We start from the raw sequence: 15,284 nt of genomic DNA on the forward strand, positions 1-15,284 counted from the left end.
CTTACTAAATTTAATACCTTTTGTATATCTTTTTCAAATGGCTTTAGTGGCATTTAATATCTAAAAATGGGCCTGGCTCATCTGATGCAAAAAAAGGCAGAGCCTTTCACAGTTGGATCGATCAAGCCCTTGTTGACTTGCCCAACTCTAGCAATTTTGGCTAGTATCTCATTCGCATTAAAATGATTGTAGAATTGCACAGTGTGGTCTTTGATTCTGTCGCTCTCAGACAGACATGTGTTGGGTTTGTCATTAAAGTTGACAAAGTGCATATAGAGTTCGGAGCTTTAGACCACCTGGGCCCATACCAGTTGGATTGTTTTAGCCGTTCTTGGATTTCCTTTCATTGGAATATATTTTAATGGTTAATCTTGAAACAAGTTCAACTGATAGCATCAGCACACAACGGTCGGCGATCTCGGCTGTCCAGATGTTAAAAAACAATGCTAATTGTGTGAAGTCAGCATAATAGACTTAAAAGTACACCCACAGCTGAGCAATGAATAAATATAACATTCAGTGAAAAAACCTTAGGGAAATGTTGTGGACTCTCACCTCTCCCGTAGATTCCTCCCAAGATTTCATTTTTGACCCCATTGTTGGTCTTGGCTGTGGTCGCATGTGCAACTGCGAGTAAGATTGTCGTCACTTCCCACATGCACTGAATTTCATGAGGTTTGTTGCGATGAATTGGATCATACGTTTGTCTTAACTAAGGTTTTTGCTACTGAATTTCAAGGGTTTTGCTATGCTGTACCTTCTCCTGGACCCATTGCCACTGTCCACCCTGCAACAATTACAATAAAAAGATGTGCCCCACTGGCTGTGGTTGTGGCCTTAGGACATGGCCTAGATCAGTGTCTCAGATCCCCTCACAAGTAAATGACCAGATCCCACTGCCCGTGTTGCCACGATTATGCAAACGGACCGTGGTACACTGGCCATGACCTGTTCCACACCTTTTCCCCTACCCACTACTTTAATTTCCACAGTATTTTCCCCTGAAGATTTCCAGCAGAAATAGAACCGTAATCACTGTGGCGCTGCTCGTATTGCCGCAGTAACCTGACTCGCGGTAATGCAGCATTTGTCAGTTATCCCATTAATGGGGAAAACGCATGAAAATGAAAAGTCTGGCTTGGGTCCTTTATGTGTCCTTCTGGGCCCAGGCCTTCCGTCCAATCGCTTTCAGCCTCTGCCCTCTCCCAGCACTTGCTTTCTGGCTCCCACTGGCCTGGCTGTCCCACAGGCCCGCACTTGCTGTAGTGCTGATGAACACGCACATAGTGATCTCTGCCAGGCACTTATCAGCAATTGACTCGCCGGCACTTGCCTTCTGGGAACCTCTTGCACTTACGCCCATCCCTTGTCCTCTTCTCTCTCTCTGCACTTGCACGTTCTGAATGCTCACAAGGCCTAGTAGGACCGCCTCTTTCTTTCATCAGTGTTGCTTTACTTTGCCTATTTGTTCCCCTGGTCCCTGTCCTTGCCCTGTGGGTGCTTTGAAACACAATTTCTTGATGTATAAGCGCCTAACAAGTGCACAGTAAATACATCTCCACTGAGAGAGAAAGGAGATGGGCGGGGGGCCCGATGAAGTCTTCACACAAGGGGAAGTAGATACTAGATATAAACGAAATCTGTGAAAACACTGTCTCTTTCACTGTGCACCCCTCCTCTTTTTTAGGTCCCCGCCCACACTCTGTAAATGCCCCTGAACCTCTCCCATGATGCACTTTTCCCCCAAATCGCATCTTGCCCTGTTCCCGTGGTAACATGAAAATAATGTAGCAAAACAGGCTAACAAAATAAGTATTTGGTCCATCCTCCCTGATGTAACGCCACCCTTTTCCCTCCATCAAACATGCTTAACCCTTTTCAGCTTTCCACGAAATTACTGCAGCAATCACTTGTCTGGTGTTTTTAATTTCTGAGCAGCCTCTATAACTGCAATGCACCATGGGAGACAAATAAAACCTTTTTTTTGGCTGGGGGGGAACCACCTTCTTTCTTCGTGACATTTTTAAGAAAACTACCAGAGGGATTTACACCAAACTAAAAACGTAACATCTGCAGTGCTTTGTACCCAACTTGTTTCTTACCTGGTGCAAATCTTTCCAGCGTGTCCACTCCTCCCCCACCCCCCCATGCAAGCACATTTATTTATCTATTTATTGGATATTTATAAGGCGCTTGTACAACAAGAAGAGTGGCTCAGAGCGCTGTTAGAGAGAATTCTCATTTATGGCTAATTTCCCTCAGTGAGTCCCTCAGCAGCTTTTCTGGGGTTTATATTTTTCCACCTGGTAAGAGTGTGAGCCTTTTCCCCACTCTTACATGTGTTTTGCCATGTGTATTTCTACTTTTTGTGTGATCTTGGGCTCTGGAGCCACACCACTCCATGAGCCCCACTTTTGTGTGTTACACAGCACCTTCAGTGCAGTGACACCGGGTTGTCTTCGAGACTTCCCCCTGACTCAATTTTTCTGGGGCTGACTACTGTTCCCCAGAAACATGTAAAGTTGCCATTAACTTTATGTAGTCTCTTTAAACTACAAACCCAGTACACCCCATTTTACATGGAGTATTTGAAAGGGTTAGTTCCTACCCCTTTTTGTCTGTGCCTCTTTGAGCCTTGTTTTGCTCCCTTAACATTAAGATTTGGCTGGTGGCAGTGGTCTCTACCCTAACTTTTCTACCGCGATTATAGTGTATATAAACGTGGAGCTGTTGTAGGCTATTGTATTAGCCTCGAACATAAACCGGCTTGACCAAATACATTTTATTTTGGCTCCAGTCGGGTTTAGTCGCCATTTCTTCTTTTTGTTAAAGTCCTTCTTGTGTTTTACTTTTCGCGCCAAACAAGGTTTGCCTTCTTTGTTCGCCGTCCTTTGGTGGGCTTCTGCCCAGAAGCCCTCCTTTGGCGCCTGGGTGTCTAGGTGGGCTGAATGTGAGGGAGGGGTTTAGTAACCCCCTGCACAGGGTCTCCTTGGAGACCCAGGTTGCACTTTGTGTCCATTGGCTGAGGTGGTTGTCCGGGCCGGACAACCCCCCTGCTGGGTGATCGACAGCCAGGCTGTGTGAATGGAGGATTTTGGCATAAAAGGCAGGAGTCTTGGGCTGGAAGTCAAAGTCGCCACTGGAACTGCAAGAACCGGAGAAGAAGACAGCTGCTGCAACTCCCAAATTCCAGTGAAGCCCTGCTGCAGTCCTGAGCTATCTACTCTTCAACGACAGAGAAGATCCAGTCCGGAGTCTTCTTCCCTTGAGCCTGGTGGGACCAACCAGCTCACCTTCAACAGCCAGAGAATCCTTTTCTGGGTCGAAATCGCTGAACACAGCTGTAGTGGTCCGGATAGCCATCAGAAGAACCCTCTCCTGTTTTAAAGGAGCGCACCTTTTTATTCACTGTTGCTTCGCTGCTGCTAGTTTCATCCCTGGGTAGTGTAGATCGCTTCAGACGTCCTCCTTCTTGTCCCCACGACTGAAGCTTCAGGAACCGTGAGTCTGCAGGAACAACTGCCGTAGCACCAGCTTTCTTCATACGAATAAGGTACTGTATCCGTTTGGTCGTTCTCTCCATCCGACCTTGAGGAGTTGGGGTGAACCCTTTTCCTTTCCGAAGGCTTGTCCTTTCTTCCTTCCCTCTTATCACTTTTGCTTCTCTGACAATATCTAAGTACTCCTGGCAATCGTTAACCGTGAACTGTTCTAACCGTGTGATCCTCGACAACAGGATTTCTGTTCCATTTGACACTGGCGCAGGCCTATTGACTTTTATCGACCTTTTAGAAAGTGTCCCCTGTTTCTATTTGCCTTGACAAAAGTATTGTCTGTGATTTTTATCCCCTATTCCATTGTTTTAATTCTTGGTGCTAAGTGTGTTTGACTTTGGGTGTATTTCTTCCCGTGGGTACGCTTTATTTTCGTAAGACCGAACTGTCATTACTGTAAAAAAGTGATTGCGTATTAACCCCCGGTCCGTCTTTCTTTCGAAACACTGGTCTGTCAAAGTCTAATGTACTTACTTTGAATTGACCTAACCAAGAGGAATTGGTTGTGTAGTATATTTTAAGTGTGGTTTTATTTAATAGAAGCAAAGTTTTTGTGAACAGATGGTTTAAAAATAAATGTACTTATATTTTTTTTAACCAGAAACCTTGAGTCAGTGTTTGAGTCACAGTAATTGTGGTCCCTTTATGTAATCTCTACTACTGCTCATTTATTCTTGAGATAAATCTGGCTGCTCAGCCATTGCTACCACTTTACTGTGTAGTACAGGCTTGTACTACCTCTTGTGGTCTTGATTGTGTGCAGTGGTCCCTAAGGGCACTGCATATGTTTCTGCCTAACAAGCGCCACAAGGGTAGGGAACAAAAAAACTATGGAAATGGCAATGAATAAACCAGTCCTTAAAACCTTGTGACATTCGGAGCGTGCAAGTGCAGTGAAAAAGAAAGAGGGGAGGAGGCAGGGGATAAGTACCAAAGGTGCCTGTTGGGGGGTGGGGGGTGGGCGGCAATAGGTAGGTGCATGGACATAGACGTCCCGAGCAAAGGGGGAGGTCTACTGCCCAGCAGGTAAGTGCAGCGCTGGGACAAGCCACTCGACAGGTGGGTGTGGGCCAGAGAACAGTGCAGGTTGGCGGGTGCTGGAGGTGATTTGGGAGAAGACTTTGTTCTATGTGTGAAAATGAGTGGCAGCGGTCATTTATTGTATTGTATGATTTATATCGCCCTTTCCCCATTTGTATGGCCTAATGCCCTTTGTGGTTGGAAGGCCCTTGGTGACCCCAGTCCATGGTAGGAGGATCTCAGAGTTTAAATTAAAAGATGCCTGTGTGCATTTTGCCATGTCTGGACTTAGGTGGGCTGGCTAGGCACCAGTAAGCAGCCCGTAGGTCAGGCACGTGGTGTTAAAGTGGATATCACGAGATCGATGAGTACCTGTTTGTCTTGCCGAAGGTCTTGGGTTGGCAGCCAGACTGTCTGTTCTTCTCCGAAGCAAGTGTAACACGGGTAGCCAGTCCAGACCTCAAACTTAACAACTGGGCGGAGGGTGAACCGACTCCCAACGTCACGGTGTGCTCACCCCTGATTTTTGTGACGTCAGGACAGTGCAAGCACTGGCAGGGGGAGCAGAGAGTGGTCTGTCCTTCCGCAGCAGTAGATGATATATCAGGTAGCTGGCGGATCTTGTCCACGGCGGATGAATTACCAGGCAGGCAAGCGGATGCTGAATTTCCAGGCAGGCAAGGAGGCTGATGAATTCCCAGGCAGGCAGGGTGGCTGACGAAGTCAAGCACCAAGGGAGAGGCAGGCAAACGGGAGCGCAGAAGGACCCAGAGAGAATCAAATAGATAGTGGTCAAAAGGACAGGTAGGGACCTGAAAGGTACTGGCCGGTAAAGGTAATGGCCAGGGGAACTGAAGGGAACCAGGTGGGAGCAGACTGGTAGAAGGCAATGGCCAGGGGAACTGAAGGGAACCAGGTGGGAGCAGACTGGTAGAAGGCAATGGCCAGGGGAACTGAAGGGAACCAGGTGGGAGCAGACTGGTAGAAGGCAATGGCCAGGGAACTGAAGGGAACCAGGTGGGAGCAGACTGGTAGAAGGCAATGGCCAGGGAATAGGAGGGAACCAGGGGGGAGCAGACTGGTAAGTGGCAACAGACAGAAGGACAAGGAAGAGCAGGAAGGCCAGGGAGCCCAATACTGAACAGGGAACCAACGGGCAGATGAACGGAGCGAAGACACGGTCAAAAACAAAACCGCATTGAGACGCGATTGAATTTAGTCTTGGCTCATCTTATAGGGCCGCCAGCACCTGAGAGGCGTGGACCGCAAGCCGCCTCGTTCCCAGGTGCTGGCGAGTCCAGAACGAGGCTTGAGAAGCAAGCTCTCGTCGCTCCGAGTGCCCAATATACTGCGCATGCGCGGGCGCGAGGACACGAGCGACCGCGCATGCGCAGTGGAACATAACTCCGGAATTCCCCGGGGAGCCGAACCCCAAGTGCGGAAGCGAGAATAAATCCGCCAAGAGGGAGCCGATCGGACGGGAGCGGAAGGGCCAGACCGTCGGGTGAGTGGCATGACACGTGGGTGGGTGCTGATGGTGGTTTAGGATACAGTGCTAGTGCTGAAGATTCGATGTGTGCCCAGCTAGACCGTATTATTATAATATATATATATTTTTTTTTTAGTGGATTGACGCTGTATACTAATGGCAAAGATGTTGATGTTGGGGGTTTCAGTGTGGACGGCTATGTGAGCTGCTAGACCGGAATTGCGTAGCATTAGCTGCATTCTAGGATGCATGGCCATGCCTGTGTGAACAGACGTGGTGTAAGGTATGCGTACTGTATGCTTGGATGGAGTTTGACCGCAGTGTTCTTTTTCTTGGTCCAATGCGATTGGCTGGTTTTGCTATTCGTGTTGTCCCTGGAATGAAAGTCTGAGCAGTGTGATAGGGGTCTGGAGGAACAGGGTTTGCTGATAGGACGACAATAGTTTGTCCCAGTGTGCTGCGGCGAAAGCTGCCGGCATCCATGGGGTATTGGTGGATAGGAGTGTTGTCCAGTGAGTCAAAACCTATTACCCAACTTAAAAGTGCAGCTGGGTAGCTTTCAACCAGGGGTTGCATTTAACCTCAGGGTTTCGATTGGCATCATAGGTGACCAGGATCTAGGTCACCTGACCTAAACCCCGCCCACCTGGTGCCTTCCTGGTTGCTGCTCTTTTTCCCCACTTAGCAATCCCCGCCCACCTGGTGCCTTCCTGGTTGCCGCTCTTTTTCCCTACTTAAGGAGCCCTCCAGCTCTTTACCGTTAGGGAGCAGGTGCAAGCGGATCTCGGTCACCTGGCCTAAGCACCACCCACCTTCTTAGCCCTGCCTCTTCTTTCCTGCTCTTAACTCTCGACCGGGTGTCCGAAGTCAGACTGGAAGGACCCAGGGCCCGACCCCCTGCTCAGACAGCAGGTAAGCATGCACCAACATGTGTTTACTCCCTCTGTCCCCACAGGCCATCCTCACCCCTCTGGTCACCCTGTGTGGTTCCCTTGTGTCCCCTCTCCCTTTCTGGCACACAGGTGTTGTCTGTTTTTCTTGATTCTTCTACCCTGCTCCTCCTCCCTCCCCCTCCAGCCTACTTCTGCAGGAGTCTGTCCTGATAGATTCTGGTTTCACCATCACTGTCTTGTGGCCAATGCTGGATTTTACTTTTATGGACTTCATTGATTCACGGTGCGTCACCCTTTCTCAACTCTCATGCTGGACTTCCTTTGCATCTTGTACTCACGGTGGCCCTGAATCATGCTGTTCCCATCTTCATCTTGTATCCTGGCTTGCAACATTATGTGTTACTAATGACTTCCACATTGTATTCCCTCTCCCCTCTTGCCTCTCTGCTCTTTTTGACTGCTTACTTTGTTCTCTCCTCCCCTTACTTTCTTCTATGCCCTTACTCTATCAGAATTGTCCCTGGACCTAGTATGGTAGCAACCTCGTCTCTCACCCCCTCCCCCCAAACCCCCCAGCACCATCTGAAATGTCGTCAGCCCTAGTGCGATAGTTGCTTGTTTTGTTCCTCCCCTCCCTTTCTCTGTCTATCTCCCCTCACCTTTTGTTTTTCTCCGGCTCTACCAGAAATGTTGTCAGGCCTAGTACGGTAGTCGCCTGTCTGTTCCCATTTCCTTCCCACTCTCCCCCTCCCTTACTTATCTATGTCTTAGCTCTTGCATTATCTGAAATGTCACCAGGCCGAGTACGATAGTTAATTTCACATCCTTACTGTTCATGGCCTGTAAGAATGTCATTGTATTTTCCCTGGTTCCCTTCCTTGCCTTTAAGCGCTTTCAAACACATTGTGTATAGGCGCTATATAACTAAACTATCGCTCGGGCCTTGTTGGACTGGAGCCCATGGTGCAGGGTCTGCAACCTTTTGGCTCTGGCAGGTGTTTTGGACCCCTGGCCAGCCTGGTCATTGGTGAGGGATCAAGGCGGTTGCAGTGGGGTGCAGACCCAGTCGTATTTGTTAAATCTCTTCTGTGCTGTCCTAATGCATCTTTTGATGCGCCTTGTACCTCCTCCTTCCCTTCGGGCCCATGCTATGTTCCTGGGCTCTACTCCTTCCCCTGTTGCACCCTCTATCTTCTTCTCCAGTGTGCCTCGCCTCTCCCTCCCAGAAGAAGCTGCCTGCTTATCCTAGACTAAGGGGGCCGAGGCTGCCCAGAGACCCCCCACACATCGCAGCAAGTGGAGTGTCTGAATGATTGATGGGGCCGTGGCCCAGGCCGGCCTGCTCCCTAGCCCTGGGCCAGAGAGAGGCATGGCGTGCTAATCCTGGGTGGAGGCCAACGCCTCGCCTTGCCAGGCAGTGTGCACTTGGGGTAGGGCACCCCTTGATGTGGATGGAGGTGCCAGGCTTAAGGAAAAGCGCCCAGGCCAGGGGAGTCTCCAGGCGCCCCCCCCAGTACGGACATCACTCTTGCATAAAGGGCCACATAGCACAGGTGTGTGGCGTTTGGTGAAGAGGGGAGGGCGTGTGCTTTGAGCTCCCTGGCATTTCTTGGGGCGAGCACCCTTTCTATGAGCCTGACACTCGCTGGGTGAAGATATGCCATGCCTGCCATGTGTGGAGTTTACCCGCACTGATAGCTAGCCTTTGTGGCTTGTTTTCATTTTCTTCTTGCACTTTTGCTTTTCATTAAGGTTGGTTACTTTTAGCGGCTCTGACATTTAAATCGGGCCCCAAACTGCGTTTTGCACTCAGCTTTCCTTACTAATATATTTTACTCCGTTCGTTCGTTATTTCCTTACATTTTTAATTTCTTTTCCTTGTAACTGACGCTAGGGTCAGCAGGAGGCTGCCTGGCCTCCCACCTTGCACTGGGCTCGTGCCTCATGCAAGTCTGTCTTTCTTTTGCAGACACTCACGCACTCTGCTGGCCTTTCTTCTTCGCACCTCGGGCCTCCTCGCTGATTGGCTCCTGCCAGTACCATGTGCTATATAAAGCCATCCTTATCCCAGATGCGCGGGCCCTCTGATCAGAAGACTCACTGCCACCACTGCAAGGCCCTTCGACCGCTACCCGCGGCCCATCACGGGGAAGACCCTGTGAAACCAGCCCTACTGTGACAAGACCACACAGACCAAGAAGAATCCTAACCCACGACTACACACTCAACCCAAGAAGATGGAGTAATGAGGCTCAAGCCTCGGTATCCAAAAATCACTGCTGATGGATACAAATCTATCGGCAAGAAGCAGAAGAAAAAAAGATGCGCAGCGGAAGCGCTTCATCCCGGCCAAAGTTGGGCCCAGCTACGCTCACCTGCGCTATAGATGGGCTTTGGATCAGCACGACCGATATGATATGGCATTTGTAACGCGCCTATACGCAAGTGTTTCAGGGCGCGACGAGGCAGGGAGGGGGGAACAAGGGGAGACAGACAACGATCCTACTAGGCCAGGTGTCATTCAGATCGCGCAAGTGCAAGGGTAGAGGGGAGGAGAAAAGTGCAAAGGGGAGAGTGCAGTACAGGGTTATAGCATACAGGATAAATAACAAGGGCCAGCTGGTGGCAAGTGCAGACAAGTGCTGGGAAGGGGGGCTGTAGGGATACATACACAGTCCCGTAGTGCAGGGGGTTGCCAGGGAGGCAGTACAGGGGAGAGTGGCTGGGCCAAGGGCCCAGAATGGTGAGTGGCCCAGTTGCAGATTCAGTGCAGTTTCAGTAACTTTAGCAGGGGAGAGAAGGCGATGAAGCGCTGTCACTATTTGCATGTTGCGACCTGGTGGACATAGCTCCACCAGGTACGCAGTTCCCAACAGGATGGCAGCAAGCTTCCCAGTTCTTAACTTCCGCCCCGGTGCCCCTACAATACCAGGTGAAGTGTGTTATTCAGTGCCCGCTCAGATTCTTATAGTTTTCTACAGGATCACTTGCCATATTTGCCGTTTGTCACAGAAACCTGGCTTGGTGCCCATCTGCTCCTATTCTAGTACACGCTCTGCCCCAGGAGTATGGTATACTCGGACTGGACAGGGTGCCCCCTCGTCTAGGGGGTGGTATTGCATTAATAACATCCTTCGAATTTTAACTGTTGCTCAGTGCCACTGGAGCATGCGTGTCACATGGACGCTCCCTTGCTTCGTGTTCTGATCTCTGCCTCTTTTACTCCTCATTGCCTGCTGGTTTATCATCTCCCAACTTCCCCCCCCCCCCCTCCCCTCCAGCCCGGACAGAGGGTTCTGCCTAGTTGTATCTGAGCTGGTGGCCGATCAGACTACAGTAGGGGATGGTGATAGTCCTTGGGGATTTTAATCTCCATCCTAATAATCCTTGTGATGATCAGGCGAACCCCCCCCCCCCTCATTTCCTATTTCTGCCGTTAGTTGCAGGTCCCACGCATTGTATGGGTAACACCCTGCATTTGATTTTTGCTCCCTCTTTATTGGTCGCGATCTTTCCAACTCTCCCCGTTATCTGGTCTGATCACACGATTATCCCATTCTCAGTGAATGCCTCATCTATTGCGATGCCACCAGTTTTGCCCCTTCGCGGCATTGGGGTAGGATCAGCCACGATGATATTTCATCTGGCATGTTACATCTATTGCCCGCAAATGACTCCTGTGATTTTGTATCCATATCGGCTGCTATGACAGTCTCAGCTAACTCCTTAGCTCTGCTTAAAGCTTCTAGGCCATCAGGCTGCTCTTCTGAGCCATGGTTTTCGGCAGATCTTGGCAAACTTAGCCTTGCCCGTAGAGGAGCAGTGCGCAAGTGGCCCCTTGCTTACTGCCCCACGACTCACTTAGCCCTGCGCAAAGCTACTGATGTGTGTTCACTTGCTTTTCGTGTGGAAATTGCGGTGAATTCTCCTAAAGAGCTAATTCAATTTATCTTGTTATCTTCCCCTGTTGCCACCAAGGCTGTGATTCCTTCACAAATACTCTGCGACTTCACTCTCTCATTTTTTTAATGATAAAATCATGCTTATTAGACAGAAAATTGCTGCTACGTGCACTACCTTGCCCTCCACTTTGGACCCTCTGGCTTTGAGCCCTCCTGTCTTTAGCTGGACTATTTTCTGCTTTTTTCAGAGTGTGAGATTACTTCAGCTACCCTCGGCATGAAGTCGGCTTCCCTGCCGCTCCCATTCCTCTTGGCATTCTTAAAATTCCTTGTATTGCACCTTGCCTCACATCGGCGATCAACATATCGCTGGCAGATGGTTACATACCAGTCGTACTTAAACATGCTCTCATAATTCCTTTAAAAAAAAATCTAATCTGGATTTGTGCACTCTTTCTAATTTCCGGCCTATTTCTCTTCTTTCGTTTCCTTTGAAGCTTCTTGAAGTCCTGGTCAATCCTCTCCTTTGTGGAGGACTCTGGGGGTGCTTGAGACTTTTCAGTCCGGATTCTGGCCCGTCGGGGGTACTGAATCGGCCCTGGTGTCTGGGGCTGATTATTTGGCCCAGATTGTGGATCAAGGCGGCATCGGAGCCCTGATCCTGCTGGACCACTGTGGGGTATCCTCGGGGATAGGCCATCCTTTGCGGGTATTTCTGGCCGGGTACTTTCTTTCTGAACGCTCCCAGTCTTTTTCACTTGCTCTTTCCACATTGGCGGCTATGCCTCTGAATTGTGGTGTTCCTCAGGGCTCGGCTCTTTCTCTTCTACTGTTTAATCTGTATATTCTTCTTCTTATTAAACATATACACTCTTTTGGTTTTCTGTGGTGGTGCGGCTTGACCTTTCTTGACCTTTCTGTGCCGGCTATTGCGGAGCATTGACGCTTCTGCCTCTCGGTGGTTTGTTCCTTGATGGGTAAAAATTGGCTCTGCCTGAATGGAGAATAAACAGAGTTGCTTTTTATTGGCTCGATGCGTGAGTGCTCGGGTGGTCTTCAGCTTTCTGGCCCTTGGAACTTGGCCCTCTTTTCCTGCCTTGTCTTGTCAAAAATCCAGGTCTGAAGTTCTCTGCCTCAGGAGCCGATTAGTGCTGTTGCCAATCCGTTAACTTTAAATTACGGACTCTTCGCAAGGTCTTGCCATATCTCACTTCTTCTCTTCGTCCTGTGATAGTTTCTTCTCTCACTTCTGGTTCACTCGATTACTGTAATGCTTTGTTTCTGGCACATCCAGCTTTTCTTCTCCAACAGTTGCAAGTGCTCCAAAATTCGCCTGGCAGATTGGCCGTTGGTGTCGCCCGCCGGTCTTCAGCTTCTGGGATCCATAACTCCTTGCACTGGCTTCTGGTGGTTGAACGAGTTTTGGGCATGGTCCACCGAGCTTTTTATGGGACAGAACCTGAGTATCTGGAGGCCAAATTCAGACATTAGGTTCTGCCTCGTCTTACGTTCCTCCACCTCTTTGTAGATTGTGGTTCCTGCGGTTCAAATATTCCTGAGTGGGTGGTCGTTCATTCTCTGTGGCAGCAGCCTTGCTTTGAACTTCTATCCCACGGTATCTTCGTGAGACTGCTGATCATCTGTCCTTCAGAGACCTTTCCTTTTCTGCCAGAGCTCCCCTCTGCTGCTTAACGATGCCACGCGTTAGTCCTCAGCGGTAGCGCCATGATGCCCCTGTTGGTGAAGGTGCGCTTTATAAATCTGGATAACATAACCATGTGGGACAGCAGATACATCAGTGCGTGCTTCTGAATGAGGAGGAGCTGTCCATGGACAAGGGTTCAAAACTCCTCTGGACTGGCTCATGTGTTGAAGCTGCGGAGGTTGCAAATTGACTACCACTTGTATTGCCTAGACCCTTGCCACTGCAATCTCTGCCATGTGGCGCCGCAGCACATGTTTTCAAAGCTTCTTTTAATTCTCATTTCATGCATTTCACTAAGAAATGTTTCATGGCCGGTGTTGGGATGGTACTTGGTTCTACTGCAGCACTCCAGTGCTTGGGTTTCCCGCCTCTTGCGGCAAGCTGCGTGGAAAGGGTGGGCGACCTGGTGGGAGGTGGGGGGGTTCCTGAGGGGTCTCCACTCGGGTGAAGCTGGTCAGGGCGTGGCGGGGGAGGGTTGCACCGTTCTTCTATTGGTCAGCCGAGCTGTCTGGGTGGGAGTTGCATGACTGCTCTCTTGTCATGGAGCCCTTCTTGCCTGCACACGATTGCTCTAATGTGGAGACCCTTGGGGCCTGCAAGTGTAACCGCTACAGGCCCTCTGCCTCCTGCCCTGGCTGCACTTGCCCAGAGCCATGCTGCTCTGCATGCACTTCGCCCTTCCTCTCCCCCCCCCCCCCCGCTCCCCCTCGCCTTATCGCACTGGCACGATCTGAATGTCACAAGGCCTAGTAAGATCGTGTGTCTCGTCTTCCCTCCCTTGTCTTGTGGCGCCTAGAGAGAGGCGCGTTATTGGGACGCGTGTTCATAGACGTTCTGACTAATGTGTTGCTTGCCTCCCTCTGGCCTGGCCGCATTGAAATGTCCGCCCAGAACTACTACAGATTTTAAATGCATTTTCTTCTGCCAGGGGTGGACCTTGAGGGGCTAGCTACAGTGACGCTTGTTTTCTCCAGGAACTCTTCGAGTTGGGGTGCCAAGGGCCACTGTGATTGATTTGCAATCCGTGGGCTGTGTGTGTTTATGCAGAGCTCACTAGGCCATGGCCCCTGCTTCTAGGAGCTTTGATGCTGGCCCACCTCGGGTACCTACCTCTGCGCTGGTGGCTTTTCCGGAGGGCCTGCCAGGGTGCTCCGCTCGCTCAGATGCAGAGGCAGAGAGATACCAAGGGTACTGGGTGCCAGCAGGCCCGCCATGCTGCAGTTGCGCAGGCTTGCCTTGGGTCGTAGGCCCACCTGCTAGTGTTCAGTTATGTGCACCAGTGTGGCCAGGCGATCTGGTCCCGCACTTGGCCCTCCCAAGGAGTCGGCCAACCCGAGGCTGGCGTGAACTGTTGCGGGCACAGGTTGCGGGCACAGGTTGCGGCTATTTTGACAAGCCCCCCTGCCTTGCTATTCACGACTGGCTTTGGCAAAAGGAGTGGCCCCACCGTGGGCCACGGATGCAGCTTGCAAGTGGAGAAGGCTTGAGCCCATGCAGAAAGGCTGCTCCCCCTCCCACCCCCCAGGCCCCCATCGGGCTCTCTGCAGACGTGCCTTTCACCTCCGTTCCCTAGTTCGGGAACACGCCCAAGTGGGCCGAATGTCCGCTTTCCATCGATCTAGAAATGACCCGTATTTAGTAACGGTCAGAAAAGTAAAGGTACTTCCCAATCTCGAGGTTCCTCTCTCCCCATCCACCACTGCTGTATAAGTGCGACAAACGCCCCGTGGGCACGTGCAGCACGCCCCTTGGGATGGCACGACCTGCTTGCGCGGTGCAGAGGCAGAAATGGCCAGCACTGACCTAGCCAACAGGTTTGTTTTCCGTGTTGGCACTGGGTAGATGCGGCTTACTAGCACCGCATGGCGATAAGAGGGCAGTAGCGGGTGAAGCCTCCCTCGCCGGGCGCCCGTGCAGAAGACCCAGCTGCTGGCTGTGTTAGTGCTTGCTTGGAATGGGACCTCGGTGCACAGAACAGATATCAAGAGCCTGGAGGCACACTTGGTTGAGGCATTTTTGATTGGACCAGTAGCCCCTTTACTGCGAGTAAGGCATGGACCCTCCGCAGACGTCCTGGAACTAACGCTAGCGGGCCACAGTTGGGCTATACTGCCTGATGGCGCTAGCTCGGAGATGGGTAGGGAATGCCAAAGGCCATGGAGATTAACATGGCCATGGGCAGTCAGTGGTTGGGTAAGTAGCCCAAGCTATGTCCTCTCTCTCCTAGCTGAACTCCAGGGCATTCGTTTTGACCAATGGGTGGCGCTTAGGTGCCACCTAGTAGCGAGAACTAATGGCACCATTGCTGAGCTTAGCAAAGTACAGAGACCTTTGGTTGCATTGTACAGGACCAAGATCCCTTGCGGAGCTTCAGAGAGTTGGATTAAAGAGCAAAAGAATCCAGGGGTTCAGAGTCTGAGGAGGAAGGTGTACCATAGTCCAGTAAATAAACAAGGAGGGTCCTGGGAGTCCCTCTGCCAGACATTAATCCTGGTTACGAGAGACTTACCCAGAGTCTTTAGCTCACTATCTTTCACAGAGAAAAAATATCCCAAACATATCAGTCTTTGTCCTGCCCTGGGGCAGTCCAGCACCGAAAAGCTAGGCAATTCTCCTCTGAACAAGAGTACCAACAGAAACCCCAGACACGTGTTTCGGTCTGGTTGGACCTCATCAGTAGGGTGGATCTGTGCCTCTCTAAGAATAGTGAGCAAGGGGTCC

General features: G+C 50.7%; 1 protein-coding gene across 8 annotated transcripts in view; it reads left to right on the forward strand.

Annotated features, from left to right (window-relative positions):
• Positions 1-15,284, forward strand: part of RALGAPA1 (Ral GTPase activating protein catalytic subunit alpha 1) — a 1,128,412-nt gene that overhangs the window by 681 nt on the left and 1,112,447 nt on the right. The gene's annotated exons all lie outside the window — the stretch shown is intronic.

This window comes from Ambystoma mexicanum, chromosome 14, assembly GCF_040938575.1.
Source record: "Ambystoma mexicanum isolate Mex_15411 chromosome 14, UKY_AmexF1_1, whole genome shotgun sequence".
Lineage (NCBI taxonomy): Eukaryota > Metazoa > Chordata > Amphibia > Caudata > Ambystomatidae > Ambystoma > Ambystoma mexicanum.